The following is a 16,222-nucleotide window of genomic DNA, read 5'->3' on the forward strand; positions in this document are numbered from 1 at the left end:
CTCAAAGCATTCTAGCTGAAACTTCCAAAAACAATTCAGACTCAGCCAGACATCCAGCCTGAACAACTGAAGTTTGGCAAAGCTGTAAACAACCGGGTTTCATACAAGACTAGATTTTTTAATGAAAAATGTCAGGCAAAATTAGATAGGGGTCTTGTTATCAGCTTGTTCTGTAGTATTTCTTCTGTATCCCAGCTTAACATCGCATTTGTAAGTCAACTGGCATACCTGGCATTTAATATAGCATTTAATGTCTGTTTACATTTATACTTCCCTTTTTCAGCTATTGCTAATTCCCAGTGGATTAGCTATATTTTGCTAACACGATGACAAAATTTGAGACTAACAGGAATCCTTCAAATGCCTCTGTTAACAGAGGTTCAGATTACTTTCTAAATCAGAGAAATCTGTGCCAGCATCACAAAAGTATCTGGATGGAACATCTTGATTTTTCTGAGTTTTCTCATTACTTTAAGGAAGGACTCACATGGAAAATATAAGAGAAAGCTACTGGAGCAGTTGACTTAGATCAGCTAGTTCTCTTTCTAAATTAAACAGAAGACTCAGAACATACCTGTGTCGATAAGACTGCTTATCAACAAACCCATTCCCTCCCTTCTATGTTCAAAAAAAGAGCATTTTTTAAGATGCTAGAAATAAAAAGAGGTTTTATTGAATGGACTCATATATTTTTGTTTGTAACTGAAGCATCAGAAGTAGTGTCTGTTCTGAATTTCACTCTCTTATTCTCAGTGGATTTCAGGGTGTCTTAGAGAGTACATGAAAAAAAGAGAGAGTTATGATCGGTAAGCTGAAATACACGACACATTCTCAAAGATGTCCTAAGAAATTTCTAAATATCCCTTATAATAGTTTCAGCCAAACTTGCCAAGTTTTTTCCTTTGTTTGATCTGCAGATGACCTATTTTGGCTGTACTCTTTAAATATATAAAAATAACATAACGTCTACAATTTATGTTTTCCTGCCTGCAATGCTCTATGACAGCATTTTTAAGAGGAACCTATCTGACACTCTGCCAGGCTTTTCTGTGATGTCCTTGGGAATTTTGACCTATTAACTACAATGGAGTTTTAATGCAAGCTGTTTAAGGCAGGCTTGTTTCCATAAAGAAACTGTTTTGATTTTAGGTGTTACGCAGATGAAATGCTGCTCCTCAGGGTTAGAATCCAGATGATTTCACTGAACTGCATGACAGAATGGCAAAGTTTTTGTGATCCTTGAGAAGCCTGTGGAAGGAGAGGTGTACCAAAGAGGTCAAAATAAAACAAAATTAAAATACAACAGTACCTACACTAGGTATTTCTTAAACTGTCAAAGGCTACTTAATCTAGTATCATCACTGGACTCACAGAAAACCTAGGTTTGTTGCTTTCTTCATGGTATACTGACACCATATTATTTATTTGTACTGGTAGATATTTTTTTCAGTGATGGCTTTGTGTGTGCTTAGCCTCTCTCTACAGAAAGAAACGGGAATATGAGGCTAATACCAACAGTCTCCAGCTCTAAATCAGTTCCTGTGGCCTAGACAAGGGCTGGGACACCTGCACACTGTCTCTAAAGGCTCAAGGATGTGCTTTTCTCACCTACCCCTGGTGTTACAGCTACACTGCAAAGGCTTTGCCCCTTGGGGATTCCCACTGCAGGAGGACTGGAAGCAGAACAGTCTGAATAAAGCCTGCAGCTGAAATTATGCTGGGTAATTTCTTCTAGTAAACAATTCATCCCACCTAAAAGCATGGGTTTGCATACTCTGAGGCAGATTTGGGTCAAATTCAGTATAAAGTTTCAGAGAAACAAAAAAATGAAAGTGGAACATATGAGCTGCAGAAACAGTTCCTTTTGCTATTTCCAATCTTTTTCCCCCATGCTAACATCACAAGAAGTCAAAGGTACTATCAGAGTGAAGCAGAAAAATGAGAAAATGTTTTCTCTCCTCTCTTTTTTCACATATCCCAATTCCCTGTCAAAGCCCAGTAGTGTTTTAAGTTCTTAGTATACAGAAAGAAACTCTTGTTCAAATTGTCTGCATGATTCAAAATGGGTATTTGAATAAAAATGAATTAATTTTGGGTCACAGGGAGTAAGAACAACTCTATGACTTTGCATGTAGCTTCGGGTCTTCCCAAGTGTCAGCTCTTGCTCGGGTGAGTATTTAAGTATTTCACACCAAGTAGACTTTTTTTTTCCTGCAGAGAGTGAAGCAGTCATCTCAGAATATCTTGTATTTAAATTATTATCCTGGGAGGTGGAAGACTGTATTTTAATCCCTATGTTGTAGCAATAAAGTATTCTAACCTTTTCCTTTCTGGGTTGTTTTGGGTTTTTTTCATGGTTCCAAATTCCCACTTGTCTTCCTGTTCTTCAAATTTTGCTAGAAGAGCCCCATAATAAAAACAATATTTTGCAGTCTGGTAAAATACCTAATCCAAACAAAAACTAATGCGCCTCAGTGCAAATCCTGAAAAAACATAGCAAAGCATTTATTTGCTTTTATTTTTTAGTTTCAGCCATCAATCAAAATAGTAGAGACGTATGCACCGTCTTAATCACAATTGATTTTCCTGGGAATTCTTTCGAAGGAGTAACTGAGCAATGCCTCCTTCCCACTTTTCTCTTTGGGTCTCTCTCTTACATGCTGGCTACGCCTGAAACCTACCCTCCATCTTCTTCTCCTCTCTTACAGCTTCAGAGGTTCAGAGGCAGAACTGGGAGCACTATAAATGTTCTTGCTTTCTGTCTGGGAGGAAAGTAGTGCTGCATTTGTGATAAGTTCCTTTTGTGGGTGAATCACCACAGTATTACTGAGTGATTGATTATTACATGAAAACTTTTATGAACCAAGAAATCAAAGCCTGTTTGCTAGGGGACTATACATTAAAATGGATAAAATATTTTTTATTTTGGCCATGGTAACAAATGTGCCTAAAACAAAGATATAAGGTGACAACTAATATAAAATGTAAAATATCAATCCACATATTGCATAGCTATATATGCAATATTATTTTTATTCCCAGATTCAGGGGCCTGTTTTCTTAGAGCATGGGAGAGGAGATGAAGGGAAAGAAGAGGAACTGTTGCTGCACCATTAGCAACCATGGGATGGCTGATGCACATGACCTGACTGCACCCCTATTTCTGCTGCTCCATGACAAGTGACCAGTATGAATAATTGCATAGTTACAGAGTTGCACTGTGATGCAGGTAAAGGCATGAGGGAGGCAGCATTTTCAGCCTAAGTAAGGGAGCCTTGAGATAGGGTTGATGTTGGGGTAAACTGAAATGTTATCTGTCAGCTGTAGCTGTCAGCAAAAATATTAAAGAAAGAGCAGCTGCATCATGCCTCAAGCAGGGGAGTGGAGCAGTCGTGGCTCCAAAATAGACTTTAGAGTCAGACAGAGTTTTCTTTTAATGAACCCCAGTAATAGTCATGGACTGTTTATTTTCAAAACTGCTTTGAGCCAGTTGATAATACTACTGCTTTTTAAATGTTTTAAATGAATGCTTGAGATGCAAGTAAAGAAGAGCTACTGAGAATAGGACTTACTGAAAGAAAATGTTACTACTCCTATAAAATGTAATTTCTCCTACTAATTATTTTCAGCTTCTGTAGCTTTAAATTTACACTCAACATTTTAGTGTGTAAGTGCTGATATAACAATAAAATTGATATGGTGATAAAAAATGATAACCATGTTTCTCAGACGGAAGAAAAAAAATTGGCTTATGATAGCTTCTGTAGCATTTATTCTTCCTTTTCAGAACATGTAATTAATAAGATACTAAGCTATCCTTAAAAAAATTATTAAAGAATAACATCTTACAGTCTTTTTGGGTTGCCATTAAAGAAAATACTAAGCAGTAGTCTCTTCTGGATCTTGAATTCCAAGATAAATGTAATAAAGCTTGTGGTGGGGTGTTATTGTTTACTGCTTGGAAAAACTTATGCAACAGCAGAATACTGTTCTGATTTTTGAGCTGCTGCTAATGAAGTACAACCAGACAGGGTACATTGCCATGAGTCAGGAAATCTGGATGTTCCTGGACAGAGGCCAAGGGAGCTTAGACACATCAGAGATGTGATGTATATGTATCCTCTGGGGGAGATACACTGAGTTGTTTTCAAGCCTCTCAAGCTGCCTGATTCAAGAAGCAACCAAATGACCACCCTGAAACAAAGTTACTAGCTGTCTGTTTCTCAGAGTCCCTTGTTTTTACACCAGGAAAACAAGAATGAAACGGGCTGTACTGGGGAGCTTAGAGGTTAGGTATTAGGCTCAGCCTTGAGACAGTAGGTTCAAAACCCTGAGGGTTTAACTTTGTTCTTTCACTAGAAAAAGAAAAAACAAAACAAAACAAAACAACAACAACAACAAAAACCACCAAACCACAAAAAAAGAACAAAACAAAAACCATAAATTAAAAAAAAACCCACCCTGATATGCTACAATTTACTGTGAGACTTTACACAAAACTTTTGAACTCATGGTCTGCTAAAGAATGGGATGACTTTATTTGTAGGGTGCTACCATTGTACACATGGGGAGAAGCTCCGGTCTTCACAATGCTAAATCATTTGCTGAAATGCTGTTACGTGTTGGTGCAGTACTATAGCACGTACACAACTCCCTAGCACTTTTTGAGCTTTCAAAATGTTGTTACTGTGGGCCCCTATATTTTGAGTGAAATTAACTGGTTTCCTAAAGCTAGTTGGGATCATGTAAAAGGATGCCACTTTTTTCTTTTCCTTTCCACTCCCCTTCCTTGCAGCTTAACGTAACCGCCCCAGGAGACTTTCACTCTCCCCTACCCTTTTTTGATAGGTGTTTCCTTATCTTCCCACAACCCTTCCCTGCATCATGCCCCACGGGAGCTTTCTCAGCCTCTCCCAGCAGAGCAGGTCGCGCAGAGCAGTTTTCTCCCTACGCAGCCTGTGCTGGTACCCCCAGGTACGTGAGCAGCTGCTTGCAATGCTACATTTCACACCTTTTATTGGGGGAAGCTCTCACAATAAAGACCTGACCTCCCTTTCATGAAGTCCAAGGAAGGGTCATTTATTACCCCAACCTTTTTTCCCCTGGAAAGGCTCTCAGGTAAACTAAGAAATAATTTCCAGACTTTCTACTTTGATCTGGACTAGCTTTGGGCCCACCTTCACAGTTGCTGCTGCTGTTACACCGTGTGTGGTGTGATAGATGTGCGTTGCCTTCAGTGTTGTTTCGGCAGCTGTGGCTGCAAACCTTGGCCTGCCTCTTCTGTGCTGTGGCACATACGTAAGCGTGGGACTCTGCCCTGCTCTTGGGCTCACTGTCCTTTCTGTCTACTGGTATTGCCAACTGCACACATTCAAAGTCTTCAGATAATCTTCCAAAGTTGTGTTTCAGGGGATTTTAAAGCAGTACATCATGGCATCAGATCATCTAGAGCTCATAGACTTCAACTCTTTTGAAGCCATCAGGACTGTTTTTCTCTAATTTTCTCTGATTTTATTTAAAGCTGAGAGTCATGTAATGGCAAACTAATGCCTTGGGTAAGTCCTTATTAAAACTCCCAATTGCCAAGAGAGTCACCTGAGCTGCCGCCATTGCTTTAGCAAAGCAGGCAGGACTGGAGACCCTGACTCCTTGCTGAGCCTGCAGGCAGCACCGCAGGACATGTCTGTTTTCCAGGTGCTCCCTCTTCCGCCAGCCAGTACATGGGGTTCAGGCAGCCCCCAGCCCCACAGTGGCTCTGGGGCTGTCCCACCACTAATTTGGGCAGTCATCACCTGCCCATCCCTTCCCCCAAAGGTCCTTTTTCTTCCAAGCTACTTTTTTTCCCCAGCAGCCGCCTCCTTTTGCCAGGCAGCTTGTCCTGAGCACTCCCAAAATAACAAGCAGCTCACAAGCTGACAGCACCATCTTTGCCCTATGACTTACTTCTAGTACAACTGAACCTGAGGGAATGGTTTTGTTTTTCCTGAAACATCTTAGTATTGACACTAGTTTAGTTTCTATTTTGGTATGGTTTTGTTCTTGCAGCTTCCCAGTCACATCCCTGGTCATCCTCTTTCCTTTTTCTGCCGTGTTTTACCAGTACGGCTGATTTCTTGCTACCCACAACTCAGGGCATATCTGTGCTTCCCTCTGGGAAGCGCCTCTAAAAATACATATTCTTGTCATTCAGACTAATTCAACTTCTATTCCTACTTCTCCCAGCAGAATCTGGTTTCCAAGGAGGGCTATTTAAGTCTCCTTATTCAAAGCTGTTGACACGATGTTCAGTGCTGCAACATCTCAGGGTGTCAAAGTCACTACTATATTTATAGTTGTAACATCCCAGGTGTTATTAAAAGTGTAGAAGTAAATAACTTGCTGAGAGTCATACAAGGAGTCACTGACGTGAAAGCCAGCCTTTTAACCAGCCTTCCTCTCCCCCAGTATGATACCTAGTACCTCACAATTTAAGGTAACATTATTTGAAAGGGATAAACAACAAAATTCAAACGGGGCATGAATATTTTGGAGAGGGAACCTGAATTTAGCAAAGTGTTTCTGATTAATAAGCAATCTATCAGATGGCCTGTCACTCTTACAGCCTACTCCCTGCAGCGTGATTTAGTCTTTATTTATACATCTAATGCTGGAGGTATCTAAATTAACCCTCCTTGCATGCAGTTACGCTTGCCTCATTTTTAGATACTCACTGCTGTCATGGAAGGATTTTTTGAGCTGACAGCAGAAGCCTGTAGAATTGTTCCCGCCCTACTTACTCCTTAACAAACTGTTATCAACTGTTGTGTTATGTCTACTGAACACTTACATAGATTATTCAGTTTATTTCTGATATTTTCCTGTGTTTCCGTTGTGCTAGCTAAGCTAAGGAGAAACTCATTACACTGTCTGTAACTAACATTGTTTATTTTTCTAGACCTTCATTAGTTCTTAGAGACCTGTGGTGATATAGGTTGTGTGGTTGGTAGAAACTAGTATCACTGCAGGGAATTTGTTTTCTTGGAGCCAGGCACCTGTGGCATTGTCACAGAGAGGGCTCTGAACAGGTCCTCCTGGGGCCCCAAGTACCATAGCAATCCTGTTGTGTATTTCCATTTACAGATAGATTGAATTCTGTATCAAAGGTACTTAAATTGTAACCCCTCCATCTTTCTAATAAAAAGCTGTTAAAAAATAATCTGGGTTTTAAGAACATGTTCTCTGAAAGTAGAAAACCAGTTTAGTTGTTTTTTTCTCCAACCCATAAGCTACTTTTAAAACCACTGCCCATATGGATTCAAGGCAGGGTAGTTAAAGATGCTGTTTTCTGGTTAACCCATTGTTTAGAGGGCCCTGGTTTTAAACCACTAAGATTCCTGGCCTCTTGCTGAAGTACTTCTTGTCTGCCCTAGCCCATTCTGGTGTCTTTCAAAGCCTGATCCCTTATTCTTAAATCTCACTCACTTTCTCACTAACTTAACCCCTGCTGAAACAAAGGGCAGTTTTTTGTTTTGTTTGTTGTTTGGTTTTTTTTTCATTAAAAAAGCTGCAAGGGTAATTTGTATGACCTCTCTGTGTGTGTGTGCAAGTCACATTAGCTCCTCAAGTTCCTCTCTGCAGCAAGTGTTGAGTTTGCTCTAGACAAGTACAATGGGATCTGAGACCTCTGTACGCCACCAGCTGTGAGAATTCTCTAGCCTTTTTCCACTCACCTCTGATGATGATGGCAAAATTTTAGTTAAGGGTATCCAGTTTTAGTAACATTACCTGCTGATTCATCTAAAGTGAAGGGTAATACCTGTCTTCAGTGGTTATTCTTAATAGGCATGAGAAATTATGTATGGAAAGACTGCCTGCCACATCCCTTTGAGTGCCACAAGGCTACTACTTTGTCCTTGCTTCATGCTATAATCACCACCAGGTAAATTTAGATGCTTCCACAACCAAGGGCTTTTCTAAACCAAAACAGCCTAAGCTAGTCTCAGGTTGACTATAACTCCATCTAGGAATCCTGTTTGCCATATGTGCATCACGCTCTGTTCCTGATTAAGATACAATTGGAAAGAGATGTTCAGTAAGAAAAAGTGAACTCAGCAGTGGAAGCAGTCTCCAGGGTTTCCTTCCTCAAAAGCAGCATCTCTGCTTTCCTTCCTTATTTGCTTATTGCTTACAATCTCAATGTACAATCTCAAGCCTTTCAGCTTATTGGACTACCTGGAAAGATAAAGATAGGATATACGTAACCTTTTTTTCAGCACTCTTTTGCAGAGAGATGGCACCTGCATGGCATCCTAATTCTAAACATTTGGCTTTCAAACAGAATGTGGCAGGGAGGAGGCAGAGGAGGAGGGTGTGCTTTTTAAAAGCTGGAGCAAACTAAGAAAATTACATACAAGATTTTTCATTCTTATTATGTTTGGTTTAGGATATAACACATTAAACATAACAAAATCAAACAAAAAAAAAAACCCTACAGATATCGCTTCTTTTGCAATTTTGAAAGTGCCAAAGGCCTGTGATCTATGTTACTATCAACCCTCTCACCAGCCATCTTTTATTCAGCGTATGGATTTCAATACACTGATTATGATCATTGGCAAAATATTCCTCAGCCAACCACGTTCAAAACTTTGTGATCCAAATAAGATGCGAGACCTTAGAATCATTACAAAGTAAAAATACTCAAGATAACTTAAAATAATCAAAGCCCCAAGCAACCTGACCAGACCCTGGAGTCAGTCCCGCTTTGAGTGAGACTGGATGACTTCTGTCAGTTCCTTCCACCTAAATTCTGGTTCTGTAATTCCATAAGTGGCACCTCTCATTCAGAGGACTGTGACCCTGCCTTTTACTATTTGCAATATGATGCCTTTTGTGACTTGGATTTTAGCTTCTGGCTCCTGCCATTTGAAGTGGCAGTGGTTCCCACAGCCAGCTGCCCCGTAACACGTGGTTCCTCTGGCATTCAGGAGCTCTGTTGCCATGTGTGTCACTCTGTGCAGAAAGGACATCTGCGCTATGTTTGACATGCTTGAGGACATCTAGCATGGCATCGTTCCCTTCTTTCTGTCTCCTGCCCAGAGTAAAAAATCAGAATGTTTATTTCTCTCTAAAGAGTTTTATCGAATGAGGAACTGAAATCCTTATCTACTGGAGGATAATTCATGTTTCTTTTTATTACAGAAGTCCTTGTAGAAGAATAAAGGGAGGATAAATAAGCCACTATAGAAGAACTACTGAAACCTTTACCTTAAAAGTTAGATCCAAGAGGTTTTGTGATTACAGATGGTGGGACAAGTGAGATTTTGGGGATCAGTATGAACGACAGACACAGGAATTGAATAGCTTTAGCATAAGAAATATATGCCTAATTTATTTTTTTATTTTAATCAGCCCAACACCAAACCACTCATGATTAACCACATGTGCTTTGCCATCCTTTTATTTGTGTCCTTGCTTACGGCTTTTAAAGGGATATTTTTTCAGCAATCTGTAAGTAAGTATGTTCTGTAAGTAAGAATGTTATTTGAGTCACATAACTAGATAATGTGAGGTTTTATGAATATCCGATCTACTACATTCTCAGATTTGAACTTGAGGATAAATTGTATATGTTTTTCTTCAGTGTGTATTTGTTGTCACAGTAACTGCAGTTTTCCCAATAAATGGAAATTGCATCGTTTCCTTAGCATTCAGGTTATTGCACTGAAATAGCGCCATGAACTCACCACCATTTCTCCCTTCCTGTTGTCAAGCTAGATCTCATTTAGCTACAGGAACAGGCACTCAAACAGGTTAGTTTAGATACGTGCGCCTTAGAAAGCTGAAGCAAGTCTGCTTAGCCCCATTACATCCTATGACTCATGCATGTGTGGGAAAGACCTTATTTTCACAGAGATCTCTTAGATAAACAAGGCAAGTTGGCAGCAATTCGATTACACTGATGTTAGCAGTCTCCTGCTTTCTGTTGCATTCATTTTCTTTATATTTTCTGAAAAATGCAAGCAGTCTGATAAACTCTAATGAAAACTCTTGTACCAAGGACACATGATCTTTTCTTTTCAATTACTTTTTTGGATAGGAGCAGCCTTAAAACCAGTTTCTAAAAAAAATCCTTTTCTGTTATTACAATATAATCCACTTTTTCTCAGTTTCTTTTTTTAATTTTGCTAGTGAAGCTGTAGCTCTTGCTATCCACAGTCATAACACACTAGTTAGTTAGATACCTCCCCTCATCCAAACCTAAAAGCCTCTAAATACTGTGGACTTCAGATAGAAAATGGATTTAGCTTCCAAAATATTATTTTTACATATGCACCAGAACAAACTTTTGAACAGCATAAATCATAAAACATTATACTTTTTGACACCATTTCCCCAAAAAGGAAAAGTAAAGAAAGCAACTCTTACTGTATTAAAGCGCTCTTAAAGTATATAAATCAAACCAAAAAAAGATTACTGCAAATTCACTGAGGTTTTTGCTCTTGTTCTGAAAGTCCACTGGTTTATATCTGAATGAGTCTGGCCACATCATAGATAATTAAGAATTTAATTGCCTTAATCAGCTTTGAAATGAAACTCATTCAGTCAATGTACAGCTATCTTTTAGATTCACACACCCCTTTGCTTGTGTCAGCTAACAGCAACTAGACGGGGTTGCCCATTTAAGGGAAAAAATACAAGCTCCAGCCTATTTCCCTGTACTTCAGATGTGTTTGTCCCACTCCTTCAGCAATGCATTCTGTAACACCAAAAAGCATTTCTTTTTTTACAGAAGGCATGCACAAATGCACACACATATGCACATTTCTGATTAAGTTTCAGTTCTCACAGAGCTGCCAAATTAAGGAACTAGATGTTGGAATTCTTCATTTTCTTCTCAGTTCTATAATACCACATATAGTAATCTTCTGTTAACTGGGGGGAAAAAAAACCAATGCCATTTCATTTACTAGAACACTAGTCACTAAACCGCCCAGGATAAATCATGTACATTAACAGCTGTGTATCTATAGAAGAATGATTTCAAAATAAAATACAACTGCACTTTTTTAATATATATTTTTAATTGTAGAAATTGCCTCTTCCTCTGTATTTGTGAAGTGTGTAAACCATTTTGGAGGAGACCGCAATCTATGTAATCTTTCATATCATCTTTAGAGCTAGCATTTGCATGCTTTACTCGTGGAAAAGATTTAGAGATACAGTCCAGGCAAAGCAGAATGTGAATGATAGGGCAAAGCCATCTTGAATTAAAAATATGAAACCAAAACAAATAAACCTGTCCCAATTTAGGAAGACTTTGTGTTTGCACTGTTATTAGTACTTATTTTGCTATAATGGTAAGAATAAAAAGTAATACAGAAAGTGCAGATTATCTGCAGAAGGTGGAGGAATAGGTGAAAAGACCCAAAAGAAAAGGAAAAATCTAATCAAGTATCCAGAAAGGCACAATTTTCACAAGAACCTTTGGTGTCACATAGTCTTCAATATGACTACAGACTCCCACTATCTCTCCCAAGCAGGAAATAGGCACAATTGTTCCTGTCCTTTGGACACCGGTACTCAAATAATAAGTAGAGGACTGTGTTATAAATGTTTTACTTCTCTAGTGTCACTAACTTGGTACAAATACTAGCTACTAAACAATAAAAGGAGAGGTTAAGACACCTTAATTCATTATGAAATAATTGTTTCCTCAGTTTTCCAACATCCTCCAATATCAAGAAAAGCCTGTATTTCCCTCAAAATTCCCAGTATTCTCTATAAAATTAGGAAAGAATTTTCAGTAGAAAACACTGAGAGAGATGAAAAGAGAAAAGCCTAAAAATTAAAAGCACCAGATTATGGCTATTTTGTCACATACACTATTTAATCTTTCTAGCTTTTATTTCTTATCTCAGGTTTTATATACGAAATAATTTTTGTGAAATAGGAAGCATAAATAGTGGCATTCCTTCTCCTTTTTTTTCTTGTTTCATCTGGCTTCTTCACAAATATTGTAGCTCTATTTCTCCAAATGGCATTTTAGACAGGACAAAATAGAAAGACAAAACCCCTGACCTCAAATTCAGTTCATATATTAATTATTATATTATTGTATTATTGTATTATAATTATAATATTGTATATTATAATATTAGTACTATATGTAATATTATGGCAAACCGCAACAACAGAACTTGAGAAAGGAAGGGAAGAAACAGGAAATTAGAGAAAGAGTAAAATGTCTCTTAGGAAAAAAATGATTTGGACAGGAATATATATGATCCATTTTTTTAAATGCTCTTGAGGGGACTGGAAATTTATCTGTTAATTATTGAACACTAAGACTTGATCTTATTAAACTCAAAGGAAATCTCACTCTTAATTCAGTGGCATAAACCTGGCCTCTGACTCAGCACAGCTCTGAGGCACATTCTTAATTTATGCCTGGGGGCACATCAACCGAGTTAGATGAGATTACCAAAATCTTTAAATTAAGCATGTGTGCAATCTGTGCCAACAGAAAGATCCTGTATCAGGAGGAGTTTTACTGATACACCTGTATCAGTAAAAAGCTTTTAGCATGGAAATGGCTACACTGGTGAAACAATGACCCAGAGGAACAAAATATGACATACTAGTAAAATCAGAGATTATCCAATACACTTACACTTAGTCCACAAGCTCCTTCCAGGAAGCACAACTATATCTTCAGGAGTCCTACCTGGGTTGACATAGCTCTGTTAGTAGGCAAGTTTAGTTGTTCCATGACATTAGTGTCATGTGCTACAGGGAGAGGCACTACAGAAAACTCATATGTCATTAGGTCAATTTCAAGCTTACTAAAGCCAGTACATAGAGGATGGACCAGTTAACGTCAGAGCCAAAGGTCACTAGTCTACCAGATATGAGCAGGAGGAGTACGGGAAAATCAGGGCAGATGTAGGCAGGGACAGAACAGTGCTGAGCTTTGAAGACGAATTTCAAGTCTTTGTATTTGGTGTTAAAAGGAACTAGACATTCTCTAAAGAGATTGAAAGACTGAGGTGATGACAAAACACTCAGTTAAGATGATGACTTTACCTGTGGCTAGATTGATTAAAAGAAGCTGGAAATTATAATATTGCTGTAATGAAGGTGAAAGAATGAGCCACAGGCAGAGTCTGGAAATGGATTCAGACTGGGGGCAATACACTGTCTTTAGCACCGTGAAAGGCACCATTCATTCAACAGTTACGGGAATATACACAAAATCAAAATAATATATAATGGGGAAAAAAATCGGGTATGCTATGTCTACTCGTCTTCCAAGAAAATCTCTACAATGGAGTGTATCGCCAAAACCTAAATTACTTTCTGATTTGATATAAAATTGAGCTTGGTTTCACTGTAGTCATTAGCAGAATTGGCTGTTCTTCAAATATGAAACCATCTGTTGAATAGCCACATTACATATTCCACAGATTTGATTGGAAAATCCCAGAGCCTCTTTGTGGACACCTGTTGAGAAGAGTAACTTTAGCCGCCTCCTCCATTTTGAAGTGAAAGGAAGACAGATGTATGTAAAACCACAACTCCATGTGTTAGAGTTGGAAGTTGCTATCAAACTGCTCAAAAGTCACTTCATTTTATAGTTATCAGGCTAATAATTTTCCTTTTGCTTTTAAAAACTTTGCTAAAAGTAAATTGTGCAAGAAAAGTAAATATATAAAGCCGTACATTATGCTGAGCAACAACTAAAACCAAAGAGCAGTCAATAATTAGCATAGCATTTTCCCAGATTTTGTCATCCCTATATATTTAAAAGGTCAAATTTGCCATTTCTCCACAGTTTATTATTTGCCAATTAACACAGTCAAAATAAGAAACAGTTATTTTCACTCTGATGTCAAACAACAAAAACTGTACAAATCATATTGTCTCAGTTTTAGTTCTCACTGCACAGCTTTCTTATGAAAAAATAACTTTCTCAGGATATGTCTATATTAAAAAGTAATACCAAAGTTTCCTTTTGAGATTTAGATTTGGGATACCACAGTGCTGTAGTAATCCCACAGTAATGATTATCACGTTAAGTCATGGCCACCAAAAAGTACTCCTATATAGTGCTTAAGTAGTGTGCCCCTTGCTACAAAATGAAATGTAGACCATATTATTTCTACTTCTAAGAATTTTTCTCCATCCTAATACTTCATTTATCTTATTGTTTCACAGGCAGTTACATTCTCAGCCACCAAGTCAAAGCTGCTTCAGAGTATTTTAATTTCATCTAATCTGTAAGCATTTCACTGCTAAGATGTGGTATTGATGTCATTTATATAGCATGCGGGGATGAAACTAGAATGATTTAGCTAAAGCAAGACCTTCTCATCTTCCTAAGGCAGTCCCAGAATCCACAGGCTAAGTGTCAGACACCACAGAGAGTCATCATAGACTCAGTCAGTCCACTCCTTCTTTAGGACAAATATTTTTCTTCTGAGACAATTCTACATAAATCTGTGAACAGGGTTTTTGCACGGGTTAAGTGCATTCTTTAAATCTTTGCCTTCATAACTGAATTCAGATTGCATATGAATTCATAATCAGTACATCTTTTAAAAATTCATGCATACTAGATTTCTTTTGCTTGGAGAAAATGGCTTTAAAAGACAGGGTGAGGGGGATTAATTGTTCAATTGACCAAACAGATTTTGTCATCTTAGACAAAGCAAATCATACTAAGCAATTCATCTCTTAAATTACATGACCATTATGCGACCATAGGATATGCATTTCCAACAGACAAACAGGCTTCCATTCTGCTGGCTGGGTAAAACATCTGATAACTAGTTTCTCATTTATTTTGCTAAAAGAAACAAACAATGACCCAGCTCAAGCACACTTGGGTACAATAAACAAAAGGCCAGTCTTAGAATGGTTGCATATACAGCTAATCAATCAAGCAGAGATTAGTATTCGTTCTGTGTGAATAAGTACAAGAGGAAGAACCAAGAGCTGTTGTCACAAGGATAGTACGAAAGGCACCAGGTGTGCTTGTGTGTTAAAAGTTAGTATGGAAAGAAAAAGTACAAATGTGCTGGGTCACCAAATATTCAGTTAATTCAGTTGCTGAATGTCTATTTCCTCTTACTTCTCACACAGGCTGTCACCATTTGTAATAGCTGCTAGTCTATCACTGGTAAGGGATGATATGTATTCTATTCTTAAATGTTGGTTTGTCTTCTGAAAGCAGATATAAGCAAGATACATGTCAAAATCTATACACATTTTTTCATACTACTAGCTACTTGATTGTGCTTGTTCTAAGAACTGCAAAAGTTATTTAAGCAACGTTTTTCTGTGATGAAAGCATAAAAAGAAATCTAAAACTTCTACCCCAGCTTTCATCTAGTGACATTTCCAAATAATGCAGAAGATTGTTCATAGAAGGAAAGATGCAATAGTCACTAGAAGAGAAAATAACTTCTTTCAAAAAGAATGCATTGGAGTGGTTAGCTCAGCCTTACCTGTCAGCAACACGAACCTAGAAATATATCCTTTACACCGCAAGATCCCAGTAGCTCGTCCCACAGCACTACCACAGTAGTAGACTGATCCAGCCCAGGAGAACACAAAGAGAGAAACTTTTCCCACTTTTCTAGGTCTACCAGCAGCTGAAGTAATGAAGGAAATGGGGTAGAGAACAGAAAACCGGAGCTGCTTCTCGCAGAAATCCCAGGCAGGAGAAGTAGGAGGTATACTCTGTCTGTGTCTCACCCAGACTTTTGTTTAAAAGTTTTTTCAACTGTTGCTAGGTGGTGTTAGGCTTTGGCAGTTTAGTTCTCAGATTGTATTTCCCCTCTTCTGGTCTCTTCACACAGTGTTACAGCAATGACTTTGTTGAGCTGAGCTCGCTTGTGCTATATTTAACCAGTGTTCTCAGCAAGTCAAGCCTGTCAACAGCTGAGAAGTTTGGAGCAGGCTTTGCTGAGTTCCTCAGCTGCTGAATTATCAGTGGATGTAGCACTGCACAGCCCAGCTACTACATTCACTGAAAGATTGTGGGGAAACTGTCAAATCCTTTTAAGGGCTTCCAGTGACTTCACGGGAGTAATTACTATTTAAAGCACTAAGTACAAGATGTGTATTTAGGCATATATTTTAGACTGCTAGAGAAAGAATACTTGCGTTCACAGCAGATGAGTTCAATTATTTATATAGTGAGGATTTTCCTAGGACAAGTAGGAAGTTTATAATTTGA

At 38.3% G+C, this 16,222-nt stretch overlaps 1 protein-coding gene across 3 annotated transcripts in view; it reads right to left on the bottom strand.

The window, feature by feature from the left end:
- FILIP1 (filamin A interacting protein 1) overlaps positions 1 to 16,019 on the bottom strand; it is a 109,125-nt gene extending 93,106 nt beyond the window's left edge. For 2 of the 3 annotated variants that reach the window (XM_075087107.1, XM_075087105.1), the window contains exon 1: positions 15,489 to 16,019. The gene's annotated coding sequence lies outside the window, so the exon portion shown is untranslated. The remainder of the gene's footprint in view (positions 1 to 15,488) is intronic. The other variant, XM_075087106.1, reaches the window with a different exon arrangement.
- Between the last annotated feature and the right edge of the window lie 203 nt (positions 16,020 to 16,222).

Source organism: Phalacrocorax aristotelis, chromosome 3 (genome assembly GCF_949628215.1).
Source record: "Phalacrocorax aristotelis chromosome 3, bGulAri2.1, whole genome shotgun sequence".
Taxonomy (NCBI): Eukaryota; Metazoa; Chordata; class Aves; order Suliformes; family Phalacrocoracidae; genus Phalacrocorax; species Phalacrocorax aristotelis.